Raw genomic sequence first — 27,458 nt, 5'->3', positions numbered from 1 at the left:
CAAAACTAATAAATCAAATACATATGTATTTGATGATTTGATATTTAAATAGGTTAAACGTACAATACGCTCATCAGCGACACATTTTTATTTGCAGAAAAAGAGGAATAACGACATCCACATCTCGGTATTGGGAAGATAATACAGTTTACTACTGGTTTGATGCCGTTGATTTTTCAGGTAACATCATTTAATAATTAATAATAATTCTTTTTGACATGCATTTGCAAAATAAATATTATGCTTACGTTTTTATTTTAATACATAGATGACTATGCCCACCATAGGGATACAATTAGAGCGGCAATACAGAATTTAGAAGATGAAACTTGTTTAACTTTCATCGAAGATAATAGTTCCCATTATATTACGATTATAAAAGATGGCGGGTAAGTAAAAAATCTGGTACTGGCTCTAAATACGGACTTCACACAATTTAAAATCTAGCTATGTGGTCACTGGTTATTTCTACCAAATAATTAATTACTTAAAGCGGGTGAATCGTCACATGCGCATACGTCAGATGGCCATAGCGTATCATTGTTTACAAACGAGCGTCTTCCCATGGGCCTTTGCGTTTTTAGAGCGTGTTGTTATCATCGTCTCGGACTCAATTCCCGTGCGTGAAAGGGGCAATGCGTTTGTTGTGTCTGTTTGTGTGTCATTTCTTAGCGTATACCTAAGTATTAATTAGCCACTTCAGCCTGTGTAAGCAAAATCTCAAAAGCATTTGAGCGGATTGCCCAACTTTAGTACATATATTTTTTGAGGTAATGTGCAGACATGATTAGTTTTAGGATATTTCCATGCATATTAAGTAGCTAATTTGAATATCATTTACAACCTGCATGAGCACAATCTTGAAATCTTGTGACCAATTTTGAAACAACAATGGGGATTTTACAGTGTAGAACGCGGAACTCACTGAACTCCCTACTACCGATGTGGCGTTTGAATAATGTTTTTTTTTTTAAATATAATTTCACAAGATGCTGGTCCTACATTGGTAACGTGGACTATTATCAGTCACCGCAGAAACTATCACTTACATCGGGTTGCTTATCTCAGGGGACTATTCAACACGAATTCCTCCATGCAGTTGGCTTTTACCATGAACAATCACGTTACGACCGTGATGATTATGTCGAAATCAACTGGGACAACATCCAATCTGGTAGAATATTTTAAAATCACTGTAACGTATTAACATCACTGTATTCAAAGAATATAGGACATTGTAATGGATAACGCGTTATTTCACGACATTTACCGACTTTCGTCTAATACGTCTAATTGATTCGTGTATGCAGTTTCAAGTTTCATTATTTGGTACGATTTCTTCTATTAAAATGAAGAAGTAACAAATGAAAAATTATAAACATAAAGTAAAATAAGATAATTGTTATTTGTATTTTATTGATGGCTTTTGTTTTATGCCACAGGGAGAGAAGGTAATTTTGAAAAAAATAGTAATATGAATTTACAAGGAACGTTGTATGACTATGGATCGGTTATGCATTATGGATTATACGCCTTTGCGATAGACAGGTCTATCCAAACTATTATCGTCAAAGGAGATTATAGTGGATCCGTTGGACAAAGGAATGGAGTCAGTCAGACTGATACCATTGAGGTGGATGGTATATACACATGTTTTGGTTAGTAATCTATTACTCTGTTGTTCTAAGATCACATATAATATCAATTTCTAATCTTAGATAGATTTTAAGGCTTTTTGTTGAATTATTTGCATTCAGTGTGATATATTGTATATAGTTTACATGTTATAACTTGCGGACCCAAGGCAATCCTTTTTCAAAATATAAAACTTTCAAAACGTACGTTTACCTCCTTGTCATTTGTAAATTTTTGTTTTTTCTGGACTAATTTTAATTATAACGATAGACCATTCCATACATGAATGCAATTGTTAAGTTCAAATACATTATATAACCATTTATTCCGCACAAAGACAATGTACGCATATATAAAATAACAAAAAACAATAAATAAACAATGCAATCTGGCTGACAACATAATTTAATCACTGTAGTTAAAAAATAATGGTATGTTAAATTCTGAAGATTTCTCTCAATATTCAACAATTCGAAAAAAACAAAATTGTTAATATATTGTTATTTTCCTTGACAGTTTGGGCAGAGTGGAGTGAATGGTCAGATTGTCCTATTACATGTGGAGGTGCTATTCAGTCTAGATCACGAACATGTTCAGAGGGAGTGTGTAATGGACCAACCACAGACTCGCGAGATTGTATGACAATTCTATGCCCGGTTGTCATTGGTAAGTATCTTTGTACTGACATTTGCAAAATTGGATAGAATAACCGTTCACATGTTCATAAAACAATCATACCGAATTGAGCAAATATTATATAAAAAAAACTGTTAGAACATATCTAGCTTCTTTGTATATCACTAGACTATTTGTATATGGGATGTTGGTTAGTTGGTAGTGACGATCCAATTCTAACTACTTTGGAAGGCACAGATAATCCTTATTTAGATAGCAGCGTGGCGACAAGGACTGAACACGCAAGGGTTAGTAGATGAGAGAGTATTTATTATTTAAACATCGTACTACTGTATATTTCCCCGTTGTATTTTGAGTTTTTGTTTGCGCCAGCAGGATTGAACTGTGGTTACCTATGTACTCGGTGTTTAAAACAAATATAATAGCGACAAAACCGCCATATATATTTATGTCGACATTTCTTTATGCAGAAATGCGCAAGAGCCGCAGATCACGTATCAGCATTGTATTTTGCTCTACACGATGGTGGACAATGTTATACATCTTCAGAACCGATCCTACCAAGCTCATCAGATGACTGCGTAGAGGGATTTGGCACTACCAGTGCCGCTGACGTGTATAGTGTGTCTGGTGAGTTTAATGTCGTTATGCCACGCATTTCCTACGGATCTTCTTCAATTGCTTTTGAACAGTTGAAATTGCTTAAATATATTTTATGTTAACACTGTTATATATAAATACTGGAACTGAACATTATTTGTCATTTATATAAGTTAGTGAATTTTCAACATTACATTTCCGTGATATGCTTCTTCTAGGATTTTCATGCAGTTCATCCTCACCACAAATAGACGGGGAGGATATGCCAGTGTATTGCGAACTATCTGTCGATGTCCCACCATTTACGGTTGTTGTAACGTGTGATGTTGACTTCGAATGTGAAGTTGTGGGGTCGATGTCGGATGCAGATGTATCAATTTGCTGTAGAAGTACGCATTCTTAATAAAAGAAATTGATCTCTGTCTATCGTGATGTTAAATGTCAGCACGGCTAATTCCAATTCCATAATAATTACTATGTTTGCCGATAATATGGCAGAAGTAGTTTAATGACGTATGGTCTAGAATTGTAAAAATGTTTCAATATTGTATTGATTGTTTTTAAATATTAAGTATTATCAATATGTGTAAATTAATTTTCATAGAATGGACATCATGGACTTCGTGGTCCTCCTGTGACACAACGTGTGGAGGTGGTAGTCAAACTAGAACAAGACTCTGTTTAATTGAGCCATGTATTGATATCACATCCGAGAGCCGCGATTGCATGACAATAGAATGTCCACTTATTATAGGTACGTCATTTGGTGTCAATGATTTGTGAACTGTATCTAGTTTCTTAATGTATATTTAATTCTCAGTAATATTTTAGGATATACCAAATATCAGGCAAACGCATGATAGTAGCAATAACAAACGTCCAAACTAAACCCAAGTAACGTAAACTTTGTTTGTAAAATGTATTGTATAAATTTGTGTGATTTGGCATTTGGTGTCTCATTTTTTAATGGTTATTTATTTCAAAAAAATATAAATACGCATCACAGCGCTATTGTTAAAAATATGTCTGCACCTTCCCCTAAGAAAAATTTAATTGTATGTAATTTTATATGTAAACTCATATATGCGAGACATAAATCGGTGATGTATAACCCCAGGAGTTTTACTTTAGCCAAACATGGCCATTTAACCACGTGATTAATCAAAGGTGAGGCACATCTAGCTAGGATTTATCAGTACAGACAATTTCTGACCATTCCGGAAAAAAAACGACAGTAGAGGAGGTAGAAAATCTGAAGGACATCAAAAGTGGTCTAAGCTGCCGTTTGCCTGAAAACTTTCTTTAAACAGTGATTCGAAACAACTTTTTTTTGAAAATGTAAAACAAAAAAATAAGTGAAAACTTGGATCGATTGAGCGCTTGTTTGTTAGTTGCAGTTATTTAATACTTTTAATGATGAATATGAATTACAGTATGATGGGTAATGTATGGTACATCATTTCATTGTATTCATATTCCGCGTCAGTGTAAGGAATTCAGCGTTAGGTATTGTATACAAGCAACTTCATGCGGTAGTGATATTATATGTGTGATTCAACGAATGTAACACTGGCCACATAATATGTCAAATTTACCAACACAGCCGAAGACCAAGAACACAACATCGCATAATTTAATCCAGATTACCGTTTTCGTAGATGATTACCTTAATCATGCTATTTCACAGGTTATGAACATCTCGGCTGCTGGTCATTTAGTGGGGGTGACCCAATTTTAACCACATTGGAAGATACAGGGAATCCACACTTGGATGAAAATTATGCAATCAGGATTGATAAAGCTAGGGTGAGTTTATTATGATTCAATTATTTTCAGACGCCAACAAATATTATAGAGTGATGGATTGAGATGCTATTTTTTTTCTAGAAGAACTTTCCCCCAAAAAAAGAAATTCCAATATTTAAAAAAAAATAAAAGTTAGTCACTAAACCATGTACTTTCACACTCAAGAAGGAGGAGACATGTTGATGAACTAGCCTTGCGAGTGTTTTTTTTTTCGTTTGCAGTCTTTGAAGTACCATTTTTTTAAGAAATAACCAAATTAAAAAAAAAACATAACAATACAACGACTAGATTTGGTGTAACAGTTTGTTCCCACATCATATTGGAATATTGACAGCAATAATTAAGAAAGCTTGTTCAGAATACCATTAATTCCAGGTATATTCAAAGACTAATTCTCAGGTTCTACAACAGTAATAAATAAACAGAAATCATTTTGATGCCATGTTTTAGACGACACCGTCATATAAAATTTTGATTTGCACTATACCATTTCAAGTTGCAGGGTGTCTAAACAATGTCCCAACAGCCAATTAACACGTCTTCTGCCTGCCAGAAAAAATTGTAGCCATAATTGAACAACCACGATGGAAACAAATATCAGGATGCATCCTGTAAACAACAAGATAGCACATTACAGTCATTGCAAACATGACATCATTGGCATGTATGTACAACAACCTTGGCCAATACATGTAGCTGACTCATCAAACTTTTGACCAACCACTCATTCTAATTATTGTTGAGTGAGGGCGCTATTTACTAATGAAAGGGATTTTTAAAAGCATTAAAAAGATATATATATATATATGTATATATCACTAGCTTTAATGTAAAGAATTTACAATAATTAGCCTGTATAAAATATGTAAGTCAACATCTCCGCTTTGATAGGTGACCCACGTAAACGAATGGTGCTATAACAGCTAAACTTCCCGTCCTCGATAACTTGCCATCACTAAATTAACATGTTTCAATTCTGACACAAAACATAGAATATATAGGTCTGATTTGAACGATACTGGTCCTACAAATGATAAACTAGACAAGACTGAAAATTATAGTTTTAAGTATTTGCATGTATGCATGCATACAAGCACGACTACGAAATTGTGTATACAAAGCTGGCACTTTCACAGCAAAAACTATTACCTGGAAACAACAACACATCTACACATAGTGACCGCCATGCAGTCAACGCTTACATTATATCCAGCCATTATACGGCAAAGCAATGCCCTCTGATACATATTATACACTGATTATTTAGAGGGAAACCAATTGAATAGCCGTATTCATATGGTCCACGTTTTTCGTATAATTCATAGGCGTTACACGCAGAATGAATACGAAAGTACACAGCAAGAACACTAGTAAAACATAGAGTGGCAAAATTGTGCATATTCTTGAGAATGGCTCCCGATATATATATATATATATATTCAAAATGATATTTTAATCGTTTTTTTTTCAGAAATGCGCGAGGGCTGCGGATCATGTCGCATCATCGCATTTTGCTTTATTCGATGGTGGACAATGTTTTACATCTCCAGAACCAACATCTCCTAGCTTATCGGATTACTGTGGAGAGGGATTTGGCACTACCAATGACGCTGATGTTTATTCGGTATCGGGTGAGTAAAAGAAAATGCCCTTAAAATATCAGTAGATCAAACGCATATCAGCTATTTCAGACTGTCAGCTATTGCAAATTAGTCGAAATGTTTAATGAAACTCGACAATTTTTAATTTTGTAAACATTATATTTCTGTAATTTTCCACTAACAGGACTGTCGTGCAGCTCGTCATCGCCGCAGGTAGATGAAGATGGTATAACAGTGTATTGTGAACTACCAGTCGATGATCCACCATTTCCGGTGGTAGTAACGTGTGACTATGGTTACAGTTGTGAAGTTGTGGGGTCGATTGAGGATGCAGATGTGTCAATTTGCTGTTACAGTACGCATTCTTAGAATTGAATTAGGCTTAGTAGAACACGGTGTTATACACCTGGTCTTGCACTTGCAATTGCATAACAATTATTAGGTCCACTGAACGTGACAGAAATACTTCAACACAATATAGCTCAGCAAGTTGTCGTATGTAATCAGAACTTTACGATATTCACAATAATATGAGGTTATTACGAGGATACCAAAAATGCTGCCAAAATGCAGTACAGCGGGATTATCGACCAACGAGCAGCGGAGGGTCTATGCAATGGCGTACTGCCTGAGTGCATACTTTGCGGTATCCTCGTAATAACCTTATTATTATACATCTTTTTCTCCCAATGACATGTCTAAATCTAAAAAGTTTAGAACAGAATCAGCGAACTTCTTTGCGTGACAAATATTCAAACATATATACGTTTTAAGTATTAAGTCTGTTTGCAGTGCTGATTTGTTTACCTTGTATTATTCTCAGAATGGGGTCCATGGACTACGTGGTCTTCTTGTACTGCAACCTGTGGAGGTGGTAGTCAGACAAGGACAAGACCATGTTTAAGTGAACCGTGTGGGGATACCGTTGAGGAAGTTCGAGATTGTATGACAATTGAATGTCCACTTATTTTCGGTAATTAATGTGTTATAGATTGTTTGTGTGTTTTATGTTAAGTTGGTATTTCTAACTAATACCTGATTTCGGATTATAACTATATGTCTACGAGCGAATACAAAAGATGTATGTTGTACGTTTGTGGGACGACTTCTTTCACACGCTGTCAAACACACTAAAACAGAACCTCAAATATATATTGTGAGGCAACGCATACTTAACCAACATATTCGTAAGGGTCATGGCATACGTAGGTAATGTGTATATGGATGTAATTAGCATAACACACACTCATCAGCCGTTTTTCATCTTTACAAAGAAAGTGCAATCCACTATACTGAATCAGTATAAGATCAAATAATTCTTTAAATATTATGAAATCTATTCAGGTTATGTGTATCTCGGATGTTGGTCGGACGACAGCGCTGAGCTACAATTGACAACATTAGAAAGTACAGATAATCCTCACCTACAAACAAATTATGAGATCAGGGAGGAAAAAGCGAGGGTGAGTGAATTATGTCATTTTACTATATACATGCTATACCTTTCGAAGATTTCTGTTTTTTAACTGTACTGTCAGCATTCGATAAACAGCAATTGTATGTTGAGTTTTGATTTTATCTGTTAAAAACTATGCACATGTTAAGTTTTCATCAGTTTTACCATATAGAATGTATGTATATCATATCATATAATTTATCAACCAGACACCGTTGTGTTTTCAAAATCTTTTTTTTTCGTCGTCGTACTTACAGAAATGCGCAAGAGCCGCACATCATGTAAATGCATTATATTTTGCTCTACTTGATGACGGACAGTGCTATACATCAGCCGAACCAACGCCTTCTGGCTCTTCTGATATATGTGTGGAGGGATTTGGAAAGGAGAGTGCTGTCGATGTATATTCAGTCTCAGGTGAGGGGAATTTGCTCTACGAAAACAAATTATGTTTGATCATGTCAGATAAATCGCAAGGCGATCGCGTGGTAATATCATATTTATTCTAAACTCTACACATAGGATTCTCGTGTACTTCATCACCGGCACAGACAGACGAGAATGACATTTCTGTATACTGTGAACTACCTGTCACTGACGCTCCATTTCCAGTTGTTGCAACGTGTGATGAGGATTATTTATGCGAGGAAGTGGGAACAATTGTTGAAGGACCTGTGTCGATTTGTTGCAAACGTGAGTATTATGAAATATATTTTTATTTGAGATGCGCCACGTTCCACTAACCACCTATATATCCAATCACAACTAACATTATTGTTCATGTAATTTAATTCGACTCTGTAGAGGTTGTATCCGAAATATATCATTTTGTTGCAATGAATAAATGCTTATATTTTTTTAGAGTTTGGTCCTTGGTCTGATTGGTCGTCTTGTACAGTAACATGTGGCGGTAATATTGAGATAAGGACCAGAGAGTGCCTGGTGGAATCTTGTGATGTAAATGCCCTCACGGAAAGTCGCGACTGTATGACTATCGAATGCCCGCTTCTTATTGGTAAGTTGTGCATATTGCGCAAGAGTTTGTTATTTTAAAGTACGTATGTTACGAAAAATATGAATTTCCTGTTAACTCTCGTTATTAATGATACATAATTATACATTAATTAAACATTTATGATACGAGACATAATGTAACAGAACAGAAACAGAACATATAGTAAACTCTAGGCATTCATGAGTTTTGCATTTTGCATTTAGTTTGTTGTGGGTTGATGAATAATAGTTTGTTACACGTCATATTTCGAAATCGTCTACTTCATTGAAAATATGTTGAGAATACGACAACAGGTCATTTGTATATATTAAATATAACAATTAAAGGTAATATTTCGATCCAATTTATACAGACTATCAATATTTGGGTTGTTGGGTAAAGAATAGCCCTGACCTAATTCTCACCGCATTGGAAGGAACTGATAATCCACACCTGATGGAAGAGTATGTATCCAGAGATGACAAAGGCAGGGTGAGTGTTATCATATGGACTTACAAAGCTTTACACAACAACCTTGTTTGGAGCAAAATAAAGGTCTTAGATTAAATTGACTCTAAGCAAACATTTATTGTAATGAATAAACACTAACTCTTGCAGTTATGAAGTAATTCTGTAATTGATGACAAACGATATTGCTCCGATTAACGACTACAATATGGAATGTATATTCTTTATATATTCAGTATATTAAATGTAAATTATTACCTGTAGACATGTGCCAGGGCAGCTGAACATGTTGGAGCATCATTTTTCGCACTTTATGATGGCGGACAGTGCTATTCATCTTTGGCACCCACAAATGCAATTTCGTCAGATGATTGTGTTGAAGGAATTGGTACCTACATTGCCGTGGACATGTATTCGCTCTCAGGTAAGTTAATAATAAAATAACTTAAAATAAAACAAGCAGCTGCTCGGCTGAGATAGCTCCGTTGTTAGCAAAGCACATTTCAATTAAGGAACTGAAGATATCATTAGAAAATGATCAAATCTGAAAAAAATCTATCTCAGGTACCTACATGTATAACATCAAAGCAATGGGATTTGCTTTTTTCCCAAGAGGTCGAAAATATCACAAATTATCTAAAATAACAAAAATATTCATCAAAATTAGAAAATTGAAGATATCATCATGACATTAATAAATATGAAAGCAATCGGATTTGCTTTTTTTCCCAAGAGGTCGAAAATATCACAAATTATCTAAAATAACAAAAATATTCATCAAAATTAGAGAATTGAAGATATCATCATGACATTAATAAATATGAAAGATGTCTACCTAAGATACCTGCATGTATAATATCAAGGCAATCGGATTTGCGTTTTTTAACAAGAAATTGAAAATATAATTTTTTACCAAAATGACAAAAATATTCATCAAAATTTGAAAATAGAAGATATCATCTTGAAATAAACAAATTTGAGAGAGGTCTACATGTAGTACATATATGTATAAATCAAAGCAATCAGATTTGTGGTTTTTAACACAAAGTCAAAAATATCACTTTTTACCAAAAATGACAAAAACATTCATCAAAATTAGAGAATTGAAGATATCATCAGGAAATAAACAAATATTAAAGATGTCTACCTGAGGTACCTGTATGTATAATATCAAACAATCAGATTTGTGTTTTTTTAACAAAAATCGAAAATATAATTTTTTACCGAAAAATTACAAAAATATTCAAGAGGTCTAAATGTAGTATGTGATGTATATGTATAAAATCAAAGAAATCAGATTTGCGTTTTTTAACACGAAGAAAAAATATCACTTTTCACCAAAAATGACAAAAATATTCATCAAAACTTGATTTGAAGATATCATAACAAATCTTAGAGAGGTTTGCCCAAGGTACATATACACAAAATATCAAATATCAAAACAATTGTAGTTTTCAAGAAAAAGTCGCAAAAGTTGACACGGACGATAATCAATCACTTAAATGATAAGCTCAGCTCGACAAAGTTGACAAGCGGAGCTAAAAAATAAATACATCAATAAGATTTGACAGACCCATCTGAAAGCTGATATTCAGAGTTGCGATCTGGACTGTAAATGTTATTTATGTTTATGATTATCAGATTATTCCCATGGGGACATTAACAGTTTTTTTTTATTCTGAAAGGAACTAAACATAAAAATCTAGATGACAGAGTAAAAAGCGAAAGTCGTTAAGGCTAGAACATACCTGTCTGAATAAACATATATTGTCAATTATACTTTTTATCTCGTTTTGTTTTAGTTTGTTAAACACGTAAATTATATGTTTGTATAATCTTGTTATTTCAGTCTTTTGCATACAATATTTTCAGTGAATTATATGTTATGAAAAAAACAGATATTTTTTTTTAACTTGTACTGAAAAGTCATATTTAACCTATAAAATCCAAATAGTACGTAATAGTTACAATTACATTCTTTTATTTGGCGCATTCAGTTAAATTATACAATTAGTAAATTGTTAATACATTCAAATTAACGTAATTGTAGATATTAGAATATTATTTTTATAACACAGCTCGAAGAAAATAATTTGAAAGTACTTGTCTTTTGTAGGATTTGCATGCGAGTCATCACTTCCCCAACAGAACTCGGCTGGGTTGACTGTATATTGCGTACTGCCTGTCGATATTCCAGAAATTCCGGTTGTTGAAACATGTGATACCGATTACAGTTGCGAAAACGTTGGAGAAATTGACCAAGGAAGTGTGTCGATTTGCTGTAAAAATAGTACGAAAAATATATATCTTTTGAGACACAACTTATACTAGAACCATCTATATAGTGTATTGACATTCTAACTGTCAATGTTGACAATTCAATGATCTTTTTGTTCGAAATATTGTTTGGAGGACTACACGTGTTCTTGTAAGTATGCATAATATGGGTTGTGAATGTGGTCTTTGCAACTTTGTGTTTCGTTATACAACATTTTGTTATTGCATTGCCATATGTGCCTTCTTTACAGTGTGGAGTTCTTGGTCCGATTGGTCTGGATGCCCCGTAACATGTGGTTCAGGTACTCAAACTAGAAACAGAATATGTCTTACTGCACCATGTGAAGGTCCTACTGAAGAAACCCGTGACTGTATGACCATCGAATGTCCTCTTGTCATCGGTAAGTGGTGCAACATATCTCACCTTATGCGTTGCACATCACATCACGCACACAATGTCGACGGAACCATGTCAACGGAAACGAATTAAATAAAAAAAAATCGACGCCATGTTGTCCATATGAATGTAAAAAAAAGATATTAACAAGTTATTTTTTTTAAAGTACGGTCTCCCGCCGTAAATTACGGTTGAAGTGTTTAATCTAATATCGGAATTCGTTATTTTAATGAGTTTCTTCGGATCTGTGCAAAACTCAAACGTTTATCCCAAATAATGTTGGCATACATGGAAAGTGTACATGGAATGCACATGAACGGCTAAAGTAATTCACATCGGCATCGACGTTCATTTGCTGAAAGCTTGAACCAATAGTTTGAAGATATAAAGAAATCATCATTACTTGTTATGGAAAACTAGTGCGGAGGCGGACAGATGTGCTATAAATAATAGTACTTAGATAGCATTGATTCATATCACTGTCGAGACTTCTATAACTTAAATTAACTGATATATTGATGAATTTAAATTTCACATAATTATTATGTATTGTAAATATAATTCTTATAGACTATGGATATCTCGGCTGCTGGTCTGACAGTGCCGGCGATCCAGTTTTAATCACTTTAGAAGATACGGGTAATCCACACTTAGATGAAAGTTATGACATTAGAGACGATAAGGCCAGGGTGAGCACAGTGTAATTATATATTATCTATATCTTGTATTGTATATTCGATGCGACATCTATATATATTTATCACAAACACATGCATGCTACAGAATCAGGTCTGACGATCAACCATTTTTCACCATAAGTATGCTACAGAAAAAATTAAGTTGTTTTAATGAATTATTACATCCGCCACAAATATTTATGTCATGCTTTACGCCGTTATATTGTTACAGAAATGTGCAAGGGCTGCAGATCATGTAAGAGCATCACATTTTGCCCTTCTCGGTGGCGGACAATGTCATGCATCATCAGAACCAACACCACCCAGCTCGTCAGTTGATTGCTTGGAGGGATTTGGCACTGCCAATGCCGCTGACGTGTATTCGGTAACAGGTGAATGACATTTCGTTAAAAATAATTCATTCAATGCATAATTTGAGTTATTCGTAATGTTAATCATGAAAAATAAAATAAATATGTAAAACTTTTACATTGTGGTAGTTTACTCTTTGTTGAACTGAGAGAATAGCATTTCTGTTACTATCTACTTACAGGATTTTCATGCAGTTCATCATCACATCAGATAGACGGAGATGGTGTAACAGTATATTGTGAATTACCTTTCGATGTCCCATCATTTCCGGTTGTTGAAACATGTGACGAAGATTACGATTGTGAAGCTGTGGGGTCGATTGTGGATGCAGATGTGTCAATTTGCTGTAGAAGTAAGCATTCTTAGATATAAATTAAGCTCAGTATATCATGAAGACAAATTATTATTAATATCTCAATATTCCATTTCTTATAATACATTACGATGATATTTCTCAATATATAATATCACAATTTTCTTTTTTTAGCCCATATTGAAACATGGTTAAATTCAAATTCAAACCCTGTTCTTTTTACCTTAACAAATAATTTGATCACTCATAATAAAGAAAGTTCACGAAGACTGATGTATATATACATATATCTATATCTATATCTATATATTCACAACTCTTTGTCACTCAATCGCATTAATATTATGCGATTTAAATATCGATCGGTTTGGAAACCATTGTCAACTGCTATTGACAACATCTCTTATCATAAATACCTTGACAGTTTAGAAGCATGCCTATCCCAGTTGTAATCTAGTGGTGAAAAGTGTATCCTCATTGGTGAAGTCAACATTGACACTACTCATAATACCGCACCTGTTACTTATAATTTCTTATAATTTCACCCAGATAATCTACAACTACTCGGGGTTTTCAAACATTCAGCACAAAAGTTGACCATTTAGTGACAAATTTCTGCTCTGATCCGAATTCAGCGTATGCAGAATTTCATAATAAACTCAGTAGTGTTTCGATGAATCATCCTAAACATCCTTCTCAAACCCTGGCTAAATAAAGGACTACTAAAATGACTCAGCGCAAAAGTAATGTTTTGAAACCCCGAACAATAATAAAAGTCTTGACTAAACTGTCAAAGTCAGCTAAAAAGTCTGATTACTAGAGTAAAATTTTCGCTCCGTGGGAATACCAAAAAAAAATCAGTCATGAATTACACTCATCCAACGACAAACCCCTAACGAACAGTTCTGATATAGGCGAGGAATTTAATAACTTGGCACGAGTATACGAGCACAATATCTTATGGTAGTCAAAGTAACTTATTTTTCCACTCAGTGAGTGAGTCCGAAATTGTCAATCAAATGAAATCCCTTAATCCAAATAAATCAGCAAGATGTGACAAAATACACCCTAAAACGCTAATTCACTCAGCTTACATTATTGTCCGACCATTATCAATTGTTCATTAAGCCAAGGTGCTTTTCCTTATGACTTAGAAATTGTTAAGAGTAGACCCATTTACAAAAAAGAACTCAAGCAGTAGCCAGTAACAATTATCTTCCTATTTCATGTCTATCAATTCTTAGCATAATATTTGAATCGATTGTGAATAAACAATTTATCAAATTCCTTGAAAAATCACATGCTTTCAAACACCCAATTTAGCTTTCGCAAAAAACACAAAACTAAACTCGCCCCAGCTGAGGTTACCAACATTGACAGTAGTTACATAACTTTCGGAATTTGTATTGAATCGAAAGAAGCATTTGATACGATTAATTACAAAATCTTACTCCACAAACTTGAACATTATGGTGTAAAAGGTCTCCCGTTACAGTGGTTCAGAAATTACCTTTCCAATTATCTTCCAATTATCTTCTTTCAAAAACACACTACATGCTTATCACCACAGAGAACAATTCATCTCCAGGAAAGTAGGCATTAGCTTACAGACTCGGCAATATGTTCCAAGATCAATTCTTCTCCTTCTGTATAATTCCTTCCCAAATTTCTTACTGAGTGAAAACACATAATCGTTCTTCCTTGGACCAATCTTGCGCATCCAGAAAATTGTTGTACGTTTCATCTCATAACGTATAAGCTCACTTACTCCCTTGTTTAAGACACTTGGTATATTAGACGTTTACAAGTTGTAAATATATTATTAACTAAACTGTGTACTTATATATGACGTATTAATATTATTATTTTCTGTTGGCGATCCACTCTGCTAGGATTGCCCTTCAAATCACTTTTGTGTGTGTGTCTGTGATTTCCAGTGTTTTTATGTATTAATTCTTCTGTGATTTTGTTTGCTTGGCCGATTTCGCTCAAACTTGGCAGGTAGGCCACACCTTCACCCTTGTTATTAGGAAAAATCAGAAAGGAAATTGTGGCCCACTGTTGACATAGCAACAGCCAACAAAACTGATTTTGGACAGCTTTGCGCGAAATGTATCTCCTCTTACAAATTTAAGATAAAACACCTCTGACATAGCTTTTTCTACTCAGCTTGTGTGTGGGCACAAAGTTACTATTTGAATTTTTGATATCTTTTTTTTATTACCGATAAATTTGACCCCAAAGTTGGGGTAACTATTCACCAGGAATGGCTTTTGATGTCTTTCAAAATTTTTTTGGCTGGGCCGATTTGGTTCAAACTTGGCAGGCAAGTCACACCTTCACTCTATTTAGATTATAAAACCTGAAAACCAATTCTAACCAACCGTTTCCTTGATTTTGTGAATACCTTCGCGCCAAATGTAACACACCCTACATGTCTATTTTCATTACCGAGAAAATTAACCCCAAATTTGGGGAAACTTTTCACCAGCAACGGCTTTTAACTCCTGTGATTTTTTTTTTGGGGGGGGCTTGGCTGTTTTTGTTCATACTTGATAGTTAGGTCATACCGTCACTGATTGGAAAAAATCCTGGCCCACCACTGCCATGGCAACAGACAAAAACTGATTTTTGGAATACTTTCGCCCCACATTTTTGTAATAGCAGTGTTCAAATGGTCATGCTTTTTATTTTGGCTCTTTTGCGCACTGGTAAGGTATCACTGGCGCCGACATTGTTACACTGTATTAACGTAATCCCAACGCAACTTTAAATGAACTGTAAATGCTTCCTTTATTCTAGAAAATAAAAAAGCGGTTGGAAATAATAAATGTAACAGCAGAATATGTTGCCTGTTTTTTTGTTTGTTTTTTTGAGCGGAGCGGATCGCCAACCAGCCTACCTGCTTGTTTATTTTGTTTATTGTCTTCAGGGTTCATGGACTAGACTAGTTCCAGGGAACTATTTTCGTGGTCCTCACTATAGGCAATGTATATAAATATCTAAAATCTGCGCATTTTCTTTAAAAGTAGATTTCTTTTCTTTGCTAATATGTGTATTTCGTATTTCTCTTAGAATGGGGATCATGGACTTCGTGGTTCTCTTGCAGTGTCACATGTGGAGTTGGTAGTCAGACTAGGACAAGACCCTGTCTAATGGAACCTTGTGATGTTGATTCCACTACAGAAAGTCGTGACTGTATGACAATTGAATGTCCACTTGTCGTCGGTAAGACTTGGCGCATATGTCACATTTCATGTGTAAACCAACTAATGGGAGAAGTCTGTACCAACTTCTAGCGTTGTTTCACAATTTACTAAATATATTGGGCTGGTAAACACATCACATATAAATGCGACCACATTTGATCGGAATATGTCAACAAGGTCGATGTTTTTGTAATATATATTTGTAACTTTGATTATTACCAACAAAACAGCGCTGACGCACACAATATGACAACTGTGACATCAAACCTGTATTATGACATTTTAATTTCATTATACCGACAAATACGAGGAGGCCGTTGTTTAACATTGCATAAAGTGATACATGTTTGATCTAAAAAGTAATTTAAATATATAATCAATATACTTTCAATGATAACACAATTAAATTGTTCTTCGCATATTATGTTGTTTAAATATTACGCAATTATTACAGATTACATGTACCTTGGATGTTGGTCGAATGAAGGTGATAATCCAACGTTAACGACATTAGAAGGTACGGGTAATCCTCACCTTGGTGAAAGTTATGCTACCAGAGAAGACAAGGCGAGGGTGAGTGTGGTATAATTATTATTTTCACATTATATCAGGCAACCGAAATTGATATGTATATATCATACATGTTATGGCAGAATGGTCTGATAGTCAATATATTTGTTCCCACTTTGTGTATCATGTAATGTGATTGCTTAATTCGTCGTAATATTTTGTGATCATAAATTACATAATTATCATTGATTATACACATATATGCAAGTTATACGGAAGATAAAATATCAAATACAACCATTTAATCATTAATAGTGTAATATATAAAGCCGGGTGCGTGTCGGATTGTGTTGACATTATGTCATTGATATCGATATAGGCCAGTTAAACATATGTCTAAAATATGTTATTCAGTACTTCTATGTAAATACACAACATGTCTTATTACTGAGGCATAATTTAATTACCGACTATTTGTGTAATATGTTTTCTTGGTCTGTTAAATTACTCCCTGCGATTGTTGTTCAGTTATCTTTGCTTGGGTATGTTGTTTTTAAATTACTTACACAATGCTTTGATTTGTTTACAGAAATGCGCAAGGGCTGCAGATTTTGTAGCAGCATTGTTTTTTGCTCTTTTCGATGGTGGACAATGCTATACATCAACGGAACCAACACTACCAAATTCAGATGATTGCATCGAGGGATTTGGTACAACAAATGCCGTTGATGTGTATTCAGTTTCAGGTGAGTGAGTTGTCATTCATTTGCAAAGCAAATATAATATATAATCATTTTCAGATTGTTGTTGAATGTACTGGTCAGCATAGGATTTTTTTCAAATCTAATTGTTCTCCACCCACAGGATTTTCATGCAGTTCATCATCACCTCAGATAGACACAGATGGTGTATCTGTGTATTGTCAACTACCTGTCGATGTTCCACCATTTCCCGTTGTTGTTACATGTGATGATGACTATGATTGTGAGACAGTTGGTTCGATTGCAGATACAGATGTGTCAATTTGCTGTAGAAGTACGCATATTTTTAAACTATGTATATAATGAGTTCATAAGTCTATCCTACTAAGTTCAATTGTATGACAATTAGTACGTATGTAAATTATAAAATAAAATATATCTTGGCAAGCTGTTGTTTTATATGAACATAAGAAAGTTACGATATTCATAATAATGTCTAATACTCAAACATAAGTATTAAGTCTGTTTGCACTGCTGATTTGTTTAACTTGTATTCTCAGAATGGGGTCCATGGACCTCGTGGTCTTCTTGTACTGCAACATGTGGAGGTGGTAGTCAGACAAGGACAAGACCATGTCTAAATGAACCGTGTGGTGATACCGTTGAGGAGGTTAGAGATTGTATGACAATTGAATGCCCACTTATTTTCGGTAAGTTGTGGTACTGATTTTTAATTATATCTTGTTTTTGTTTGAAATTATTTGTAATGTGAAAATTGTTCTAATATTCCAGTGGGTATTAGAATTGCTTCATATTTTTTTCATTTTTGTTCGAAGATGTATTCTGGCCAAGTTCAGTTATTGGATGTAGTTTTTATTGTGATTTGTGTACAAGCGTTTGAATCAGCATTTTAGACAACTTGAATTTTAGCATTGCAATATGGCATACACTCTACAGTCATATGGTATAGTTAAAGTAATTGAGCTCGTTAAGAGTGTCAGTGCATTATTTAGAAAAGTAAAATTCAATTTCATATTGTTCATATCATATGTTAACATTCTTCATGAAATTATTCAATATTACATGCTTATTTTAATTACAATTTTCCAGTTCACTATTGTCAGATATATATTTGTTAATATTTTCTATCCTCGTGTATTATTTCATGTTTGTTTTTCTTGCAAAATTGCTGTTGTTGAGAGTGCAGTCTGGTTGACTAGTGGATGGTCAGATATATTCATTCAATAGACATAGAACTGTATAAGTAGTGTTTTATAAAATAACGGAAACAAATTGAATTGACTTTTATTTAATTAACTATTTTTCTTCATAGACTATGTGTATCTCGGATGCTGGTCTGGTGAAAGCGTTGATCCACAATTAATAACATTAGAAAACACAGGTAATCCCCATTTACAAGAAAATTATAACACCAGGGAGGAAAAGGCTAGGGTGAGTGAATATTATAATACAAGCCATTTATTTTTTCTCATTATAATTGTTGTTAATTAATGTTATTCGATTTGTATGGTGTTATTCTACTGACACTAAATACAATTATCAGTTCGTTTGTTTTATTAATGCAACAATATTTAATGAGTTCTAACACTAAATGATGTGACCCAATAATTTTTACTCGACTTCCGTTGTCCACTTATCAGTGGTAGAAACGGACACACTGTCAACATTCTAGGCTTAGGCATCCATGATTAGAAATGCGCAACAAGATATTGTTCAATCATTTAAATCATTTAGACCCGGTAAGTTGTATTTATTTTCTTTCAATATAGTGTGAAATTATTCATGAATTCAGCCTCTGGTTTGTCATTATACTCACAGAAATGCGCAAGGGCTTCAGATTATGTTGAAGCATCTTACTTCGCCCTACTTGATGGCGGCCAATGTTTTGCATCTTCAGAACCAACAACTACTAGCCTTTCAAATGAATGTGTGGCCGGTTTCGGAACGAATATTGGTGCTGATGTTTACTCCGTGTCAGGTGAGTGTGTTTTGTCGGTTAAAGAAATAAGCTTTATTCAAACATTGATCTTTGAGACCAAAATCAACCCTATTATCTTTCGGAGCAACAGTTATTTAAATTGTCCTAATAACGATTTGATTGACTTCTAGGATTTGCGTGCAGTTCATCATCAGCGCAAACAAACGGGGAAGGTCTTACTGTATACTGTTACTTACCAATAGATGTTCCAACATTTCCATTTCCACTTGAATCGTGTGAAGCGAATTATGCCTGTGAAATCGTGGGTGAAATTACGGAGGGTGATATCTTAATTTGCTGTAAAGGTTGGCATTTTTAAACTGATATCTTGTTCTTACGTGTAGCTCGTAGTTCGTCCTTACGTGTTATGTTGCACACGATAAATTTAGCTTTTCCATGCATTGTTTTGTATGTATATATGTGTATGATACACGTGAGTAGAACAGTATACTGATACAGAGTATAGAGAATATTTATATATAACAAAAGTTCAGATGGAATATTATATATTGAGACTATTTTTAGCTACTGGGTTTGCTTTTATTCATCGCAGAATGGGATATATGGTCCGAATGGTCTGAATGTCTTGTGACATGTGGAGGTAGTACACAGACGCGCACTAGATCGTGCCTGATAGATTCGTGTGATGGTTCTCCCGAAGAAATCCGAGACTGTATGACAATTGAATGTCCACAGTTTGTTGGCAAGTCGTGTCAAACAAAATTCTTATCTTCGCAAAACCAACATAATTCTTATACCTTAACCTTGTTGGGTCTATGATTCATCCTTTAAGTTCATTATTTGAAACATACTTTCATTTCCGTTGGCAGTAAAATGTATGTGATGCTTTAGTGTTGACATTTCAAGTAGCTCATCTCTTGGTTTAAAATTATTGTTTCCAGAGTACTTCTATGTTGGATGTTGGTCAAGTGTTGATGTTTTGTTTTCGCTAGAAGGTAATAGCCCCCACTTAGACGGTGCCTTTGGTATCAGGACTGATAGAGGACGGGTAATTATATATCATAAATATTTATCATATTCAAATACCAATTACATGTGTCTATATAGTGCAAAACAAAACAGTACTCTAACAAGTCAACATTAATGGGGTAGGGGAAGGGGCTTTGAGTGTCGGGCTTCATGAAACAGTGAGATAGGCCTACCCACATTGATTTTTTTTTCATTTGTACTGATCCTCAAGCGTTCTTTTAACGTTTTGTGAATCACAATAGTTTACAATACAATGAAACGCAGTCTAATTCATCCGCTGATTGGCAATGTATATTTTCACCATGGAATTGCTTAATCAGCTCACTGTAATTTGATCAATTTTTGTCATTATGAATTTCGGTTTCCCGTTGATTTCATGTCAACAAAACCACACTCATGACGTGTGCTATGCATGGCGTATGCGTGAAGGCGTTAGGAGAACATACAGACATATACCACAGGAAATAGTAGGTGCGTCGATGTAAGTTTGACAAACGTCAGGCGGTCGGCGTATGAACCACGTTTGTGTTCGTTTGTATCAGATAGTTTAACCTATATCGATTCCTATTTTTCTTTATTTTATTTTATACGTAGAAATGTGCCAGGGCTGCATCTGATGCACATGAAGCTTATTTTGCTCTTAAAGACGGTGGAGAGTGCTACGCATTTTCTGATCTTCCTGGTAGCAGCGATTCAGCAGAATGTGTGCAAGGGTTTGGTACAAACATTGCCATAGATGTATATTCGGTAACTGGTGAGAACATATTGTATATTGTATTCTAAAAATGAGGCAACATTAACAAAAGAATCACTGTCGTCTAACTTGTGCTAACTTCAATCGGATTTATAGAAATTGTAGAAACACGCTCCATGTCACTCGCGTAAAAAGAATTTACGTGAATTCATACAGCATAATGTATGCATAATGTATACCACTAATGAGTTACGATTTGATCTTTAAAATATAGAATTGCTATGTAGCTCGGGAATACCTAACAGAGATACAGAAGGAAACAACATATATTGCGAACAACCAGATGGGGTTATGTTTACTGTTGTTGACTCATGTGTAGATGGTTATGCATGTGAACACGTTGGAAAAGAGGCGGGTGTGTCAATGTGCTGTTTGGTTGGTAAGTACTCGTTTTATGTGATGAAATCATTTATACAGTATTGTTGATTCTATTTATGGGTAGTCTCTACCAATGATTCGTAAACAACTTTTTTGTAATTTCCTCTATGAAGTTTTATATAAAATAGGTTGGGCTGAGCTGATTTAAATCTAGTTGCAGCTTATCATTTTTCAACTCAGTCCCCAGTCGTAATATTAACGTCACCAACACACTTTATACACATATCTATATGAAAAATGCGTTAATTATTTTTCAAACGCAAGTTTTGGTACAAATTAATTCTGCAAAAATGGGCCACAGAATTAAGTTAACGCCCCACTGATTTGAAATTATTTCTTAACAATTCCACTCTTTGTAAAGAGTAGTCTCGCAAACGCCACTAATTTAACAAACGCCTCTTCCAGTACAAATGAAGCACCACAATTTGTACAAAGGAATCTTTAACGCTACTTTACGTGCAAATAAACACTGTAAACCCCTCAGCGCAATTGAAAACGCGTTAAGGCCACAGCACAAATGTATTCTATAATCATGTTAACACCACTCTTAGTACAAAATAATTCGGAAACGCTGCTCGTATCTTAAACCTCACTCTCAATACAAAAACATCATGTCAATTCTACTGTTAGAACACAAAAAAGTTATTCAACGCCTTAGTGCTTAGCTTAGTGCCTGCGATTTTATTTTTATTTTTTGGAGAAAAATTACACAACAAACGTCTTTTATGCATACATTATATATAGTTGCCGAACTTAGTTTAAAATATCTTCAGTTGTCAGTTAAACAATAATTAAGCACTGGACATTTTCAGAATGCAATAACTTTGACCAACAGAGTAATTTCTAAACTGGATGCACTTACTAATGAAATGATACATGTATCACAGTTATCATTTCTCAGTCCCGGGGCTACATACACAGATGAGAACATAAAACATGTTACCAAACAAACATCATTTCGCTATCAATTGTCTAAATTTATTAGATACAACATATGAAACGGGAAATGTTTTTTTAATATTTTCATGATGCATGAAATAAACCATAAACACAAACAAACGCTATAATTGCTGAGAAATAAAAAAGCAGTAAATCTTTAAAACATCATAAACAAAAACCCATTACAGACGAATCGTTCTTTACATTGGCTAGTATATTAACACATACGTGAACACAGTTTGAATAAAATAAATATAATATCATTATTACAATAGGGTCATATGACATTTGTTTTCTTTTGTTTGTGTTTTGAAGTGCTTGTCAAAACATCAATTTCTACCTTCTGGTTACCTAACATTCTGTAAATTCCATCGACGTGTATCAACCTAGGTAGAATTCCAATATGCTGGAAATGATACAAGTGCATTCCAGTTCAGTTGATGTATGCAACAGTGAATCGTGTAAATTAAATATTGTCATAACATCATCTTTGACTAGCTTTTTGAACTTGAAGTTGATGTAATCTTGGAAAATTGTTTAAATTCATAACAAGTTTGTTCACACCCTTGTACTTCATGATATTTAGTGCTTGTTCACTCACTCTTACTCACCGTTTACATTTTATTTTTGTATTACAGACTGGTGCTCGAACGTCGGTAAATATAAAACTGTATAGTCACATTGGTCTTGTTATTGTAGTAATAGTAGGAGTATCTAAATAAAGTAGTTTGTGTGCTAATGTGAAAACAGTAACAAGATTATTTTTTACATTCTATAGCTTCTAATAACGTATGTCATGGGTGTCATCGTTATGAAGTGAATACGGAGAGGAGCACTTGGACTGCAGCCGATAGGGTATGCACAGAAGCAGGAGGACGACTGGCTATGTTGAACACAGACGTTATTTTGAATGTTGTCAGAAGTTTTATATGGGACAATTATCGTAATCCCCGCCATGGGTTTTGGATTGGACTTAATGATATGCAAGACGAAGGGAAATTTGTTAGGTCCGACAATTCAGTGTTGTCCGAAGGTTTCAAATCATGGGAGCGTAACTCTCTCCGTGGAAAAAACGCTGACTGTGTTTTATTGTAAGTATAGCTGTCCGTGGCTACTGACGGTCAAGTTAATTGCTATTATTTTTCCGGAATCTTAGATTTTGGTGTATATAAGTTGATGACTCGGTGACAAGAAATCACAATTCAAATTATAGCTGTGATTCTGGAAGTTATGCATGTGGTGGCGAAATCCATTTTTTTACAATGTGACTTTGAAATGAATGACGAATATTTGCAAGTTTGTTGTCAACGACGAAGCCCAAAAATATACCAGGTCAACGAAAAGCCCAAACTACAATTTTATCAGTCAGCTTTGTTCTCAAGTTGCCGTTTCGAAACCCACAGTATTGCTCTAACAAAAAACAAAACACCAACTTTTAGTATTCATACAGTTCATTGATGCTTCTGTACATGACGTCATATTTTAGCGACGCTAATTGATTAATGACATTTCAAGTAGAAATGGAGAGCTAAAACATGTATAGACTATATTTAGAGTGTACCAACGCTTTTGGCAAACATGGGACTTCGCATGGCATGATCAGCTGTATGTTGGCCGCCAAGTATCCCAACACTAGACGAAATTTCTGAAAGAGACGTGGGTTGATTCTGCCACTTTGAAATGGATCGCATTGTACCGAGTATGTGTGCGAGCCATATTACGGTACAAGAATATTTAAGGTCAAATAACTTCGAAAAGAGGATAACACTTTCAAATAATAATGACAGTGAACATAGTTTCAACAATGGTGTATCAGGATTATATCCATGTGACGACCGAATAAACAGTGATTATTGGCCGGTTCATTCGCCGTTTGGGAAGGACGGCATTGTTACTTTTGATGGATAGTTTTGTTACTTTTGATGAATAGTTATGTGATACTCTCCACTCGTTACCTCAAAATATATAAAACGTATTCTGACTCGCATTTCCTAAATAGACTGATTTTTTTTACAGACAATGAACAATGCTACTGTTTTAAATTCAACGCTGCTGTTCATTACCTAGGTCATCATGTAAAGGAAATATTGGAACATAACTGACTGGAAACGTTCTTGATTCTATTTGCTTCTGATCTGTAATTGTTTTCTCCGGTCCCGTAGCCACCGATGCAATGTGAAAAGAAGTGAAAATATTCCATTGCGCGTCAATAATATCAACAGTCTCAAATAGAAAATGGAGATTACTCTTAAGATTACATCCTTCCAATTCATCCATTTCAGTTACCAAAATATTAGAAATTCACTTACCCATAATTAGCCATAGTCATTTAAGTCATTTCCTCCGTGCCAGTAGCAAGCTGTGTAAGTAAAAAAGTTGACAACTGCTATATATATGATGACCTGAACAAGCAGCGATAGTGACACAGCGACTGAAAAAGCAATCTACTTGTTTACGAGCACGTAGCATGTATAAGCATTTACAAATTGTGCATGATGTGTTTCACATGATCAAAATTGTTTTCAATATTTATTCCTATCAAATGTATGTGTGGAAGGATAGAGCAATATAATATTAAAATACGTAACTAATATTCATCTTGTTTTTGTTTTTCTATCAGGGATAAACACAATTTGAGATGGAAGAAAGATCAGTGCCACCATAGTCATTATTTCATCTGTGAATACAGTGAGTGTAATTTATCTTAGTTTATATCACTTTAAATACACAACTTATAATATATCATTTTAATGCAGTTATTCTACATTAAACATTTATCATATCATATTCCATTACAGCCGATTTCTGTGGAACAGCCAGCCGTATTTCATGGAAGTAATAGTCATGTGCCGTAAATTAATTGACCATGTTTGAAGTCTTCGCATCTTCATTATTGTTACACTAATAGCGTCATCACATTATTTAGTTTATTTTAATTGTAAAAGTAAATACTAAATAATTTCTAGTTTATTATTTGCAGACCGTGTAGATAATTAAAATAATAATTTGAACAATCTTTAAATGTACTGTCTTGTTAACATTTATATTTCAGTAGTACACACAATTTATTGAAGTGCATTGCTTTGGAAACAGGGAATATAACAGCATGAGTACACTGCTTCACAATGAACGTCCATTATAAATAAACGTTATGTAAACAATAATAAACTCCCACAGCGCCGTACTGGACGAAGAGAAGGATCTATAGAAAAATAATAAAAAATCATAAACATAAAATATATCACCATGGGTCTTCACGTGTGTTCAAGAATTACCATGTATGGACCCTACTTTAAAGATACGGTTTCACGGTGTACACTCTTGACTAAGTAACTTAGCATAATCATCAGCCACTCATTCTCGCGTTACATACAGTTTCAAGAACAAAATGCCTTATTTTAGTTGATTGCGCACTAATTTATTGACATACCCCGACAAAGGGAAGCTGTCGAACGTGGTTTGGTCAGATGTAGATTGAGATGTTTTATCAGCGGCCATGTACTCGCACACACAAGAACGGATTACAGACAAAAATACCAACCTATTAAGCGGTTGTTGATAAAACTCAATAGTCAATCGTGAACCTTCGATAAACAGATTTACTTTTGACAGTTGAATTTAAAAAAATACGGTTAAAAAACCTTTTTTTAAAAACTCAAATGACGCTCTAATTAATTGCGCTACGGCAGACTCCCCAACTGGACAAGGTTTGTGGGCGACGATATCAAAAGTTTAATGTTACACAACATAATCCAGTTTCCAATGCCGTTTTATCCTTCGTCCATTTGAACATGTACTTTTCATCTCACAAAACCTGTAACCATCTGTAACACCCGAACACCTGGTTCATATCGTTATACACTAGCTGCGAAATACCAACACAACTGCAGCATAACAATTAAGATAAGTTTACAATAATACGAATGAAGGTTTACACAGTTAACACTGTTTTATATACGACCACAATTAGATACTACAGAACCGTAAACAATGACGGGTTAGGTATCAACACATTTTAATATATATATATATTCTTTTATTTATTTATTGTTATTATTATTGCAAAGCAAAGGCCATTGGCCCAAAGAGCAAATACAGTTTCACTTAACAATTGTAACAATAGAGAAAACAAAAATCATTTAAGTTCTGCTTTTCATGGCGAAATAAACATAACTCGCTAACTGATTTAAAATTACATCGTTTATTGAACTCATGAGCGAGATAAATTTGTTGTAAGTGGGGTTGGTGCGGAACCATACAGGCAAAAATTCTGCTCTAATACGTTGATAACGATGGCAAATATTTATAAAATGATATTCGTCTTCAACATAAACTTGATTTCGTTCAACACAGTATTCACACAATCTATTATCGAGGGGGACATTTTCATGTCTTCCCTTTTCAATACGCAAATTGTGAGAAGAACAACGTAACCTTATCTGTCGGTTATATGAAACAATGGGAATTACGTTACAAGCTTACAGATCCAGAATCGGTTGTTTCTCTGGTGTGAGTCAAAAAACATCATGTCATTTTGTTCTACTTCTTCATTTGCATATCAAAGAACATCGCATACTATTCAAGTGTATTCACCTAATTCTAATGTTGTTATTTATGAGCGGAAACGTCGAATCCAACCCAGGCCCTGGTCCTGACACCCGTTCCCAAGAATTTCCAATCACAAGAAAAGATATCGACGCGATACTGAGCTCTTTAGCCGACATAGCAAAAGACTCCAAAGATTTG

General features: G+C 34.5%; 1 long non-coding RNA gene across 1 annotated transcript; it reads left to right on the top strand.

The window, feature by feature from the left end:
- Positions 1-23,681: 23,681 nt before the first annotated feature.
- LOC144349954 (uncharacterized) lies at positions 23,682-25,713 on the top strand. Its single transcript, XR_013420103.1, has 3 exons — positions 23,682-23,803; positions 25,333-25,400; positions 25,511-25,713. It is a non-coding gene; the product is annotated as an uncharacterized LOC144349954 (long non-coding RNA).
- Positions 25,714-27,458: the final 1,745 nt, after the last annotated feature.

The sequence above is a fragment of the Saccoglossus kowalevskii genome, chromosome 11 (assembly GCF_978046115.1).
Source record: "Saccoglossus kowalevskii chromosome 11, keSacKowa6.1, whole genome shotgun sequence".
NCBI classification, from domain to species: Eukaryota; Metazoa; Hemichordata; class Enteropneusta; family Harrimaniidae; genus Saccoglossus; species Saccoglossus kowalevskii.
The sequence above is the reverse complement of the archived record's forward strand: the minus strand, read 5'-3'. Positions and strand labels throughout refer to the sequence as shown.